Genomic DNA, 13467 nt, shown 5'->3' on the forward strand with positions numbered 1-13467 from the left:
CAAAATGCTGCTGCTCGCATTCTCACTAAAAACAGGAAGATGGAGCACATAACACCAGTTTTAAAGTCCTTCACTGCCTCCCTGTAGCTCAAAGAATAGACTTTAAATTACTGTTGTTATTCACTGAACGGCTTAGCACCACAACACATTAAAGATTGTTGTATCAATCTTCCAGATCTCTCAGGTCTTCTGGTTCTGGTCTGCTTTGCATCCCCAGAACCAGAACCAAATGAGGAGAAGCAGCATTCAGCATCTAGGAATGATTTCAGGTGTCTTTTATATGGGCCCCGTCAACATCTGATTGGCTTTGCGGGCGGCTGCTGTTTGGCAGCCTCCAGGCAGCCAATCAGAAAGGTTATTGCCCGCAAAGCTGATCCTGCATAACAAAAAAAGGGCCTGCACAGCCTCTTGAGGCCAGGGGCCGTAACAACCACAAATTTGGAACAAACGTTCAGAAAACTGAAATATGGCTGAAACACTGACTTCCTTTAAATCATGACTAAAAACCCAGCTGTTTAGGATTGTATTTGAAATGGAATCAATTACAAATATTGATGGAACTTGACTTAATGTCGTGTTTTTATTGTTGATTATATGCTGCATTGCGTTTCCGTGTTTGATATGATGTAAAGCACTTTGAAATGCCTTGCTGCTGAAATGTGCTATACAAATAAAATTTGATTTTTTATTTAAAATTTTTTTTCTAATACTTGAAACCTCCCAATGGTGGATTCTTCCTCATCAATCTAAAAGCTTCATTGTCTTTTATTATCACAGTTGATTGATGGTATTTATTGCTGCCAATACTGGCACAACCAATTATTATGTTAAGTTACTTTTATACACGTATAAAGGTTTCTTTGGACAGCTTTTTTAAAAATGAAATCATAATTTGAATAATGTGTTTTGTATTTACCCCAGTTACCTTTAATGATCTGAAATATCTGATAGTGACAAAAGCAAAAGGAAGCAAATACTTTTCACAGTACAGTGTGTATGAGTACTCCAAATTAATCTGAATCATAAAAATTAAGCGAACTTTTCAGAAACTGTTGGAGGACAGTTTCCATAAATGTAAAATAATAAGAAAAAAAACTGTGTGATGTACTTACTCTGAAGTAACTGAACTAACGGGTTTTGTGTTGTTGATGGGAGTTGTGTAACATCTGACTGAGCCACCTGAACTGTCAGCATATCAGGACCATAAAAGCAGCTCAGGAGCAAAAATGTACTGTGAAAGCACCGCATGGGGCAGAGCAAGCAGCAAGAGCTCAGAGACACCCGCCCACCCTTCCTGAATCAGCCGTTTCTGTGGCGACCGGAGCGGAGAGGGGTGGAGGGAGGCGCGCGGCGAGATCGAGGAGACAAACATTTGAAAACCTGGTGGGAGAAACATGGAGGAGTGGATGGACTGATGGCGTGGAGGTGGTGGGGTGTTAAATTGAAGGGTGGGGGACCGGTGGGGAGCTAGGGTCGAGTCCTCAGCATCGCAATCTGTGACAGATTGACAGTCAAAGGCAAACAACAGCAGCATTCAGTGAAAGACACAAAGACCTCAGGGATTTATTTTTCCCTGTCAAAGGCAGCTCAGGCCGTGGCCATGGCTCACAGGGTTAAATGTCTTTCTGTATAATCTCAAACAGCAATTCACTTCTTTTTAAAATCTTCACTTTGAAGAAATTTTGAAGTGCTGTAAATAATGGCAGCATGGGACTTACTTCTAGATTTCTAACAAAAGTGGACTCAACAAGTGGTAGGTCACAGGATTCTGAAGTAAACACAGAGCTGCCATTAAACCCACTGAGATTACGCAGCAAACAACATGGAGGAAAAGGTGCTAAATCAGAGCACAGGTTTTCATCATGCGCACAAACGAGTACTATGACACATAGAAATGTTACTTTTTGACATATGTACAAAAACTAAATTTTGTTTAAATTAGTTATTTAACAGTTATTACATAATAGCCTGAGTAGTGATTTTAGTCTTGTACCACCTTGTCTTCTGACTGTGTCAAAGCCACACACCAGTTAAGAATGACTGCAGAAAATCTCTTGCGCAGTTTGTACCAAAAGCTTCCACTAAGCTCAGGAAAAACAGTGAAAAACACAAAAGCCTGTGGCTCCTCCTGACAGTTGTTGCTAAACTCCACGCAGACCCACTGCGGGCTGCTCAATCTGCATTCCAGCAGATACTATAGTCTGCCTTAAGCACGGCAGCTGAGACGCCACTGTTTACATTGTGTTTTCTCGTGTTTGTCTGCTTCTGAGAACCAGTGAGAGATCAATATGGGAGCCAGAACATGTTCCCTGTAAACCTAGTCACACACATGGATTCACTCATAGTAAAAATAGGGATGAAATATGATAATTTCGACTCAGGAAGGTGCAACACTTCCCTCCAAGTCTGAGCGATCATGCACATGTAAAAAAATAAAATAAAAAGAAAGCATGACAGAAACACCCACATCTGTCACATCAACACGCACAACAGAGGTAGATACACTTCGTCTCATAGCAAGTGTCAGCAATCAATCGTGAAATTTGCTGCAAACAGTTAAATCATCAGAAAATATAAAAACAATAATAATGAATCATCGCCTGAAGCAGCTCATTGTTTAAGCCTGATTTCATCCCGACTTACCTGCTTGTGATGCTGATGTCAGACTCCTGGTGGTGTGTGAGAGTGTGTGTGAGAGACAGAGGCTGCTCAGACAGTGGCAGAAGTGCGCAGAGACTAGGCTGAGTTGGTCACACCGGCATGAACCAGAAGACTGACTGGTTTCTGCTCTGCACCTCGCAGTTCACTCCTCTTCCCTCCGCGCCTCAGAGACAAACAGCAGCTCTTCCTCCGCTGCCTCTCCCTCCCTTTGCCTTTCACACAGACTGTGGAGCAGCAGCAGAGTGAAGGAAGGAAAGAAGGAAAGGTTGGGGGGCTGCAGATTCTCGGATCAGTCTCTCTTCCTCCCTCTCCTGTAGGCAGTATCGCTCCCCAAATACGCCTAAAAACAATATCTGAGGGGATAAAGTATTAGGGATGGGGGGGTTTTAGAAGTGGTTTTATATATTAAGTTGCAGGTTTTTATGTTGTGAATTGTGATGTGAGAAACAGCGTGCTCCATCAACAACACTGCGCACCAGTGCTCATGCAGGCGTATGTTGGGGGGAGTGGAGGGAGCTTTACTCCCACCTTCTGCTCCCCCTTTCCACAACCGCCTACCCATCCCTCTTCTTGCCAGCCCCACACCAGCCTGTTGAAATGAGTCATCAGCCATCAGCCAATCAAACGGTGGCACACAGCTCGAAGATTAGAATAACAGGAGTATTTATGCACTCCTATAAGGAGATGAAAATGAAATGGAGAATTGTCCAGGAGGACCTGACATTCTTGGTGAAGTGATGGAAGCAAACAGTAACAGACTCTTTTTAAATTAAGTGGGTCAGCACTGCATTGTGAATGTAATTTAATTTTAGTTTAATGTCGGATCTGGTGAGCAACAATTATTTTATTTGGTCAAACATTTCTTAAAAGCGCATATTTACATATGTATGTATTTGGAAATGTGCATTGTTGATCACTACATGACTAGGAAAGTGTGACTCACTGGTATGTGATTCATTCAATCAGACCCTCAGCCACTTTTGAGTAAAACTTCGGCCTAACCTCCCATACATGCCCTGTAAACTGAAGGTAAATGACTAAACTGGGGCCTGTAATCTTAGGCTGCTGTGTAATTTAGACCTACGCAATAAATCACAGAGATGTGAGTGTACTGGGAAGTAGGAGGTATTAGAGCATAAAAAGAACCAGAAGTTAAATTTACTGCTTCCACTTAAACAGGGATTGATGAATGGGCCTTTGTCTGAAACCCATTTTCTACCTATTTAATGCTTTTCAGTCATGAGATTACAGTTCAATTTGTTCTCAATTGTTCTTTTCCAGCTATAAAAAGCAATTGTCAGATTTACAATCTGGTTGGTTCATCTGAAGAATAACATTTTTCTTTTTAAAAGTCATAGGTAGAAATTATTAAAAAAGTTAAAAAAAAATACTTGGGGATAGATGTCTTAACTTCCCAAAGCAAGAACATTGAAAACTGTCTTTGTAAGACAAAATAATATTCCAGTCAGTGGTCTTCATAAACAATTTTTTCTTATTTTATTTTTAACAATTCAAATAATTAAAGCAAATCAAAAAGTAATTTATTCATAATGCCTTCGATACACTAAAATCAACTTAGTTAAATTAAATGCACAATCCACAATAGAGATGTGTGGAACAAAGAAAAAGCATAGAGCTGTTTAATTGGCCATAATGCCTTAAGCAGCAGGATACAGTGTCCACAAAAGGTCACCGAGATAATACCTTGGTGGACGCTTTTTCATTGTCTTTCAATAACCTCAGCGTTTTCTCTGAGATAAAGAGCAGACGCACTGGGTATCATGGTAGGCCACTGCTAATTAAGACTTTAGGGACATTTTTTTTTTTTTTTACACTCTTGGGTTTTGTCTGTTTGCTGTGTAATATAATTTGTGTAAGTTATTTCTTATTTCTAATGTGAATGCAGAAAGAAAAAACTTGGTGGCTGGTACATTTCCCAGTTGCATCTGCATGAATGCACAAATGTAGATGCTCTGCACATAATGTTACAAAATAAGAATAATCAACATCACTGGTTAGAATATTATGACTGTTTGAAACACATTTATTTTGAGTAAAACTTTTAGGGGCTTTGGTATGCCTGTGAAGTCTACAGTAGATAACACAATAACTGTAAGCAAATAACCATAATCCCCAAAAGATAACTCTTTAACAACTGTGAACCCTATAAACTGTGGTGGCCTATTGTCAGGGACACATGTCTTCTGTCCAGCAGGAGACATAATTTCAGCCTGAAGTGAGAGGGTGGGTACGAATATTAACAAGATCAATAACTGTGAACAGAACAGCAGGAAATGGGAAACATCAGAGGAGAAAAAAACAGAGGCTGTTTGTCTCTCTGGGGAAAGCTGCACTGTATCATTTTAAATAATTTCTCTGGTCACAGACTCAGAATGGCCTTGCAATCTTATGCAAATCATAATGTACATCAATTGTTGTTCAGCAAAGCTATACACATTGTTGGAATATATATATATATATTTTCCCCCCTCAGTTGATGCAGGCAGCAAACTGTTCTATTTGTCATAGTTGTTAGAGAGTCATTGTATGTTTATATTAACTTTGCAAAGATCCACGTCTGCTCCGTGCAGTGGTTTGTAGAAACCAGGATAAAATGGTTTGTAGAAACCAGGATAAAATGGTAATGTTAGCTTTAAGGTAAAACTGTTCACAGAAATCAGAACCAAATGTTTTTATTTAGAATTATTCCATGTTGCTTGATTCAAATGTAATCCGTTGCAGAACCTCATCACTGCAGTCTGCAAGTGAACAAAAGTTTTGTGGTTCCGATTAGTTCCCTTCTAGATGGGTTTATTTTCATCAGTGCGGAGACAATGTTTGCATTGTGCTGCATGAAATTAGCTATTGTTCCTATCAAGTCATTTGATTAGAATACAGTGTAGAGTATGTACATTTTGTCTAGTGTCTCAGAGATTTGGTGCTATAATGCTAAAACATTTTTTATTATTTGAAAAAGGTTTGTGGCAGAATAGGAAATAATGTCAAATTCATGTTAAGGGAATGGTGGAATGCTATTGATTTGAAACTCCGTAGTTTAAAACACCTTTGCAACACTAGATATATGCACAAAAGTAAGATGGTGCTTACTGTTACATCTGAATGATAGGGAACCAGAGTACTGTGATAAAACCTCTGTATGCAATGGGCAGTACAAAAGCAAAATACTGCATGTTGTCAGCCTGGTTACCGTACAGCAGAGTGAATTCTTTATACAAAACTCTACAAAGTTTTTGAGTATACATTAGAACATATTTAGGAAGATAAAAGTTAAAGTATGAACAATACTAAACTAATGTAAAATATATAAGACTTAAAATATGCAGTGTAAGATATTAGCCTTGAAGTCTGATGCAAAATGCGAGAGGGCTCTGCTTATTCTGCCACAACACAGGACCTTGTAAGTGCAGCTCTATCCAACAGATAGAGAAAGATGGCATGACAACCACATAATAAGTGTGCTTGACATTTACATCGGAGACTTGAAAATATCAGCCGAGATGTGAAGACATTACTCATCCCTCCGGATTGCCTAATATTAATGGAGTATTGTTTCTCACATTTATGACATACAAAAACTTTTGTCAAGTAAATGTCTCAGAAAAATGTCAGGCAGCCTTAGATGTTCCAGATTTTTTTATTTATTTGTAAGCAGAAATAAAAAGCATTACATGAGGCAGAAATGTGTTTTAAAGCAGATCCTGGCGCCACTCTACATGAAAGATAAAAGCACTCTTCTTTTAAAACACTCTTATTCACAATGATGTTTCAATTAGTGGCAATTGAAAGCCCAAATTAGCACACTTATATCAATTACTTTGGCAGATTTATTAAATTATTAGCAGATTTATTACTTAAAATTTTACTGTACAGTAACCTGACTTTAAAAAATTAAAAAAATAAACATATCCAAAGTGTGCATGTGTGTGTGTGTGCGGGGGTGCGCGTGTGTGTGTGTTTCAAGGTGTTCAGTCTTCTTGTCTCTTTGTGTCAGTTTTTCAACCAAAGAGGATGTTTTTGTTTTTTTGCTCCCCCTGAGGAACACCACGGCTGACACCATCTTAAAAGGGGAAAAGATCTGTCCTACATCACTGCTTTTTGCTTGTGAGGAATGACTCAGTGGCTCTGGAGGAGTGTGACACAAAGTTTTATCCCTTGTATCAGTGTGTGATGACAGGAATGACATAGATGAAAGGAACGGACCCCCAGAAGGGTTTCTGTTTAAAGTGTAACTGAGTGTGGGTTTGTATGTGCCGGTGCCTGTCCCAGCAACATGCATGTGTGTACAATGTATATGTTTCAGCTGCATTACCAGTGAAATATTTGCATTTTAATGATCCATGTTGCTGGGTGAACATTGAGGTCACGAGGTCAATAGAGGAAGAATATAATGAGAATGATGGTGAAATGTTGCTACAGTGCATGTTATTCTGCTTCCTGTTTGATTTGAGCACACAGGTTTCTCAGTCTGATAACTATGGTTCTCTAGACTCTGTGTCAGCATGGAAACAAGGTACGAAAAAAAAAGTTCTCTAAATGAGAACCAATACATATGACAGACTAACTATTATCAAAAATTAAATAAAAAATATGCACGTGTACTGGAAATAAAACAAAAGTTTAGGAAAAAATGACAATGAACTTTCATTTTCTGGATAAGAAATACCTTTGCAGTTGTAAACTTCAACTTTCTTTTTGTTTAAGTGATGGAAATGAAAACTATCTGAAGTAAAGAGGAATACTGTAACACAGAAGAGCAAAGAATCCTGCCAGAGCAACACTTTAAAAGTATTCGGTGACATTGCAATCCATGAACAGATCCTCTGTAACAGCAGCTTTTTAAGCTATGTGGGTCTTAAATATGAAAGAATGAAGTTTGTCTGTTTTTTCGAGGACAAGCCTTTACTGCAATGAGCGGTGGAAATGGACCACTTTGTATTGACTTTTATCCAAATAAGTATCTTAGGAGAATTATTTTGTCTAATATCAACTATTCGCAGCCCTAGTACTGGGTTACTGGTGCAACTTTTTAGGCACTGCGTGTAAATCCTATGATGCCTTCAAGTTCCAAAGCTCATCCCAAATAATTTGTTAACAGGTCAAAATAAATTTTTAGAGCCCTCAGTTAGAAAAGTTTTTAAACTTGACATATGAGAACAGCAACTCAAAAGAAAATCCTGACCAAATCCAGAGACTGCAGGCGATGTAGCAACTTTTTAAGGAAAGGTTTTAAACTGTTCAATGTTAAGATCTGATTTTGTGGTTACATTTAAAAAAGAGAATACCTTAGATAATATAAATGGCTGCTATCCAGAGGAGAACAGGTGCAGATCCTGTCCTTTTCTGACCTTTACAGTTTTCCTTTTAAAATGTTTTAACGTTGCATATTGGCAAGTAAGGCAGTAGTAACATCTTTCTAGCTATAATGTATTGAATTTTTGTTGATGATAGAAATCATTGTAAACATTAAAACCTGATTGGTAAAAGATTATTTTTGGACATAATAAAATGACTGCCAGCAGGTGACATCATTCACATGCTTAGGCTTTCGTGACTCATAATTTTCACAACTTACCTCGTTGTTCATAGGTTAAACGGCAACAAGATGAGTGATTAAACAAGTGAAGACTTTCTTTCTTATGAAGAGACAAGAACAGATCCGAAAGAACCAGAAAAACTGCCTTTAGTTGGAAAATGAAAGGAGAAGCCTTGATTGTCGCAGCGGCTCATCACTGTTTCATGAACCAATACTGAATAACATCTGTGTTCAAGCTCCTAGAACAACAAACACATGGTTTGGTATTAAGAATAATTGCAATGTAAACAGCTGTTTGTTGTAAAAGTAGAAATGTGGATAGATAAATGATACAGGGTTTGCCCAAAATGAAAAGAAAAAACACAATTTAAATCTGACTTATTTTTCTTTCATACAGTGGCTGCTGGAATCAGCAGCCACTGTATGCTGTAACTACTTATGGATTTCATCAACCCTCACTGTAAAGGAGAAAAATTTTATATTTTTTAAACCCTGTCAAAATTGTTTACTACTGTGCTTTTTAAATGAGGTAATCTAAAACCCTAGAATTTAAATAATGTAGATCTTTTTTCATCAGTACTCTACCACAACTATAAAAAAAGAATGTTTCTTTTTCTAAGGCAAGTTTATTTAGATGACAACCATGTAAGAAACATTATCATTTGTTAAATTACCTATGGCAAAACCTGGTTTTATTGGAAAAAAAGATGAGCAGTTTGTTGAAACTGTTATAATCATTCCTGGGTAACAAAATGAGGACAAAAATAAACTAGCAAATAAATAAATAATATCCTTCCTCTATTCAGCTGAGACCAGCTATAATTCACACTATGTTCAAAGGGTGAAAGGCCTGCCATCGCAATAGCAGAAAAATAAAACGAAAACACAGTACACATACAAAAATACTGGAAAAATACACATCTCCTTTGCGTAAAACAGACACGCTGTGCTCATCATACGTTTGTTTGACTCTTCTTTTAATAGATGACCCTCAACATCACGTAGTATGTTCCTGCCTGCTCTATTTTGTGGTGAGAAAGTGTGAAAATTTACAAACTAAAATGGACCTGTGTAAGTGGTGAAGTCCCAGTGTCCCTTTTCCAATTACTGCACCAGTTTTCTATCCCATGATAATTTCTAGATCTGTGGCCTGGTGTTTCCTTCAAGCTAATAGCCAGAGGTGCATTTCTTTACCAACAACTGCACAACTGTCAAACCACAGACAGATAAAGCAGTCTTTACATTTCCAATGCAGGATTTTACAAAAACACAATGTTTTTAAAAAGTGTAATGTGATCAAATCGTTTTTATAAATAGCCTTTAGGTATAAATACATGTCATATGATGGACGTGGCCCCTGTCAGGATGTACCTTGCCTCTCAAATAATAACTGATGGAGATGGGTCCCAGCTGTCCCACAACCCTGAATGGACAAGTGGGTACAGACAATGGACAGATGTTCATCCACAAATATTTTACAGTGAGTGAACATGTGTAACTTTGTTCTCATGGTTCAGATTGTACTTTTTATAAAGCTCAGGCAACTTGTTAGAAATTATCATGTCACTGTGCTTGCAGAGCTTCCCCTTCAAGATGCATGCATGTACAGTGTTAGAACTTTGCTTTCCTTTTACAAAGACCCAGCATAAGTGAAGGAGCTTGCAGGGTTAATTCTCTGTGATATCTATTGATGCTGAAGAACATTAAGACATGAGCTATCGATCCCTGCAGGCTAAATGCACAACTGCAAAGCAACAATAAAAGACGAAACGAGTCGCTAAAGCCAGATAATCTACTTTTATGGGCCCAAAAGAAACACAGGATGAAAACTTAAGGTGAATCAGATTTCTTTTTGCAGTAAAACGAAGAATGCATTTCCTATAATCAAAGTAGATATTACACAAATTTATTTTTGCTCTATGAATATTATCAAGCAATCAAGCAACTAAATTTTATATTTCTAATTTTATGTAAAGCACATTTCAGGAACAAGGATGTTCAAAGTGTTTTACATCATAACAACACAAATATCAACAATTGAAATATTATATCTTTCCAAGTGCCGTCATTACTCGTCAAAATCTTGGTTAGCAACTCTAAACAGGTGAGTGTTTAGATTTAAATGAACTCAGTGTTTCGACTGTTTTACAATTTTCTGGAAGTTTGTTCCGTATTTGTTGTGCACAGAAGCTGAATGCTTCTTCTCCATGTTTGGTTCTGGTTCTGGAAATGCAGAGGATACTAGTAGCTTCTTCTTAATTATCGATGTCTGTCCATTGTTTTCATTCATTCCCATGTTCACATCCCCTTGAAAGCTCCTGATACATGCTTTATGCTACTCCAGGATATTTAGCTATCTAGTCTATATATGTCACACCAGTCTATATATGAGCACACTTTGAAAAATAGTGATTTGCTAACTTGAAATAAAAAGTGTGTAATAAAGCAGATTCATGCTATTAAAAAGGTTGTTTTCCACAGCTTGAAATTTTAAGAGCCATAGTTGTTTTCGGCAGAAAAAACATCAGGCAGAGATATATAATTCTGGGAAGCTACACTTGAACCAAATAATGGTGTATAAACCTCCAAAGTCTTTTATTCCTCTCAAAAGCTCTGGTTGTCTAATCTACCACTACTTTCACACTGTAATTTAGACATTTCAGTCTAACTATAACTGCAGATGAATGATATTTCCCATAACTACTGATGTAAAAAAAAAAAAGAAACAGAAAAACATAATGGCGGAATTCTCAACATCGAACAGCCACACGTCATATATTGTGTTCATGGACACCTTTAGAAAAACATTTGTGTGAGCACTGAGGAGACCCTCTGCATCTTTATTTTACTTTACTATGGTTAAGAACAATGGCTTAAGACAATTGAAATCAGCATAGATTTCACAGATGAGAACCACATCTGACTTTACGCTAAAATATACTTGTATTTTAAAAAAGTAAACATTTTAAAAGGTTTTCTATGGCATAAGTTGCCACAAGTGCTGGATTATTATATATCTATCAAAGACACAGGCAAAAGAAATATTCTGTACTTAAGCTGTAAATGTATGAATTATTCTATAAGCTGCACAGCACTATAAGCATAATTTATGTTTCTACACAGTGCTGAATAACGTCTCGCTGCAGCAGAGCGCTGTAATAGAAGGAGTCACATCTGAGAATTAGATTGCTTATTTTATAATACAGCAATTTGGTTGTTAGCGAGGGAAATAAATCTTCTCTGATTGGTTCTCAGATGCAGAATGAGCTCCGAGACTGCAACTCAAAACCTTCCAATCCACTCGAGGCATGATTCTGAGTAGAAAGGCCAACAAAATATCTATAAACATTTGTGCATTGTGCAACTGAACCTGTCTGTAGTTATATTTACAGACTTTTCTATGCTCATGCAGTTGATAAACTTCGCATAGTTTTATGGATATTTTATAAGGAACAAATGAAGAAACCTTCGCTAATTTACCTGTCCTTACTCATTAAAGGACTGGAAAATTTTTAATTCATATGAAATTCATATTTTGTAAATGGCCAGTTAACGTATAATATTGCAAATTAAATACTACTTATTAAATTCTACTACAAAGAATTTTTATAGAAGAAGAACCATGATTTAGGACCTATGTAATTAACAATCATTTTATCATTAATTAAAATAGAATATAGTATTCCTTATAGAGTATTGTATGTTGAGACATCAATATAATTAAAAACACTTCTGTTAAGTATGATTTAAAAATAATAATAATCAGTCATAAGAAAAGTCGCAGAACTCTGCCTCACATGTCTTAGATTTAATTGACATTACTTTATCATTATCACTTTCAAAACATTTTCTCAAGAGAGTGATAAGGTTAAGTGGATTATCGGTTTGCTCCCCAATTCATTTCTTTCTTTTTTTTTTACATTTAATGTCCCATAAATATTCATGAACTACTTTTTATTAGAATTAGAATTTATTCAATGATTAATTAATAGGTAATTGTAATTTATTTTTAGTCCCCGATTTGTCCATCTAATAAATTCCTTATTTGTTCCCATATAATAGGCCTTATTCTGTGGCTCAGTTGTGGTGTTTCACACTCTTCTTTACAACAGGAGAAAGAAAACTGTAATACCTGTATGCTATTTATCACATGTCTATGGCTGTCACAGATTAAAGCACCAAGTTACTTTATAAGCAGACAGATCAGGTTACCCTAACCTTGTTAGAGACATGCTTCAGGAGTCATTTTATATGGAATAGATTTTCTTTTCAGTTGGGTTGTTTCATGGTCCCCATCTTGTTACCACCTTCCACAATTCATAGCTCATATCTGCCAAACCAACTTGACTTGAAAAAGACCCTGAATTTACATACAGTATCATACAATCTGTCACAGACTATGTCATTTCTCTTACCTTACAAGAACACTTCATATTTTTATATTTTTGTTTTTGACAAATACTGTTTAAATATTTCTAAATGTCAGTACTCATGACGAGATGAGATGATGTAAAGCTGAAAACTTTGCCAAAAATTGAACCGCAGATGTTTTATCAAGTGGCTGTTTTAGTTTAAAACTTCCTTTCTCATTTTATTTATTTAAAAGGTTCATTATTGTAATGTATTGTATAAAATAAATCTAAGTCAGACTTCCAGTTCAGGCAGGAAGAGAACCGAGCTGGCCAGTCAGAGTGCGACGAAGTTCAAACCTAAGAGAGTTTTACAATCTTTGAAATCTAAAAATGTTGCATAAATTCTTGTAAGATTTATTTTAAATGTTTAAACCACTATCATGTTTATATAAAACAATTTTTCAGAAGTCTGGAGTCAAACTGGAGATACAATACTATATTCTAATAATAAACTAAACCGCACCACAGTTAATAAAAATAATTGTGCCATCCCTTCATCATTACAATAAAGTTTATATTTTAATAACTGTATAATTACTTATACAGTTCCCTTAGATAAGGCTGAAACAGCTTATGTTAAAAAGAAATCAAAGAATAGACCAGCTTTCATTTTTCTCTCTATCCCTTCTTCTCTTTTTTTAACATTAACATAAGGAAAATATCATTCTCATGTCGGTGTGTTTGAGATTTTTTACTAATGTGAACAAAGTCATAACCAAATGAATAGTGAGCTGTTTTATATTCTTTTCTTATATTATTATGTTTTAGTGTTGAGCCAAACATCACAGATTGAACATAATGAATGAGCCCGACGTTTGTAGTTGAAGGCCCATTGAAAGC

General features: G+C 36.5%; 1 protein-coding gene across 1 annotated transcript in view; it reads right to left on the reverse strand.

Moving 5' to 3' along the window:
- Window positions 1-3103, reverse strand: part of LOC122838884 (prickle-like protein 2) — a 47739-nt gene extending 44636 nt beyond the window's left edge. Inside the window, exon 1 of the mRNA XM_044129918.1 lies at window positions 2644-3103. The gene's annotated coding sequence lies outside the window, so the exon portion shown is untranslated. The remainder of the gene's footprint in view (window positions 1-2643) is intronic.
- Between the last annotated feature and the right edge of the window lie 10364 nt (window positions 3104-13467).

Source organism: Gambusia affinis, linkage group LG01 (genome assembly GCF_019740435.1).
Source record: "Gambusia affinis linkage group LG01, SWU_Gaff_1.0, whole genome shotgun sequence".
Lineage (NCBI taxonomy): Eukaryota > Metazoa > Chordata > Actinopteri > Cyprinodontiformes > Poeciliidae > Gambusia > Gambusia affinis.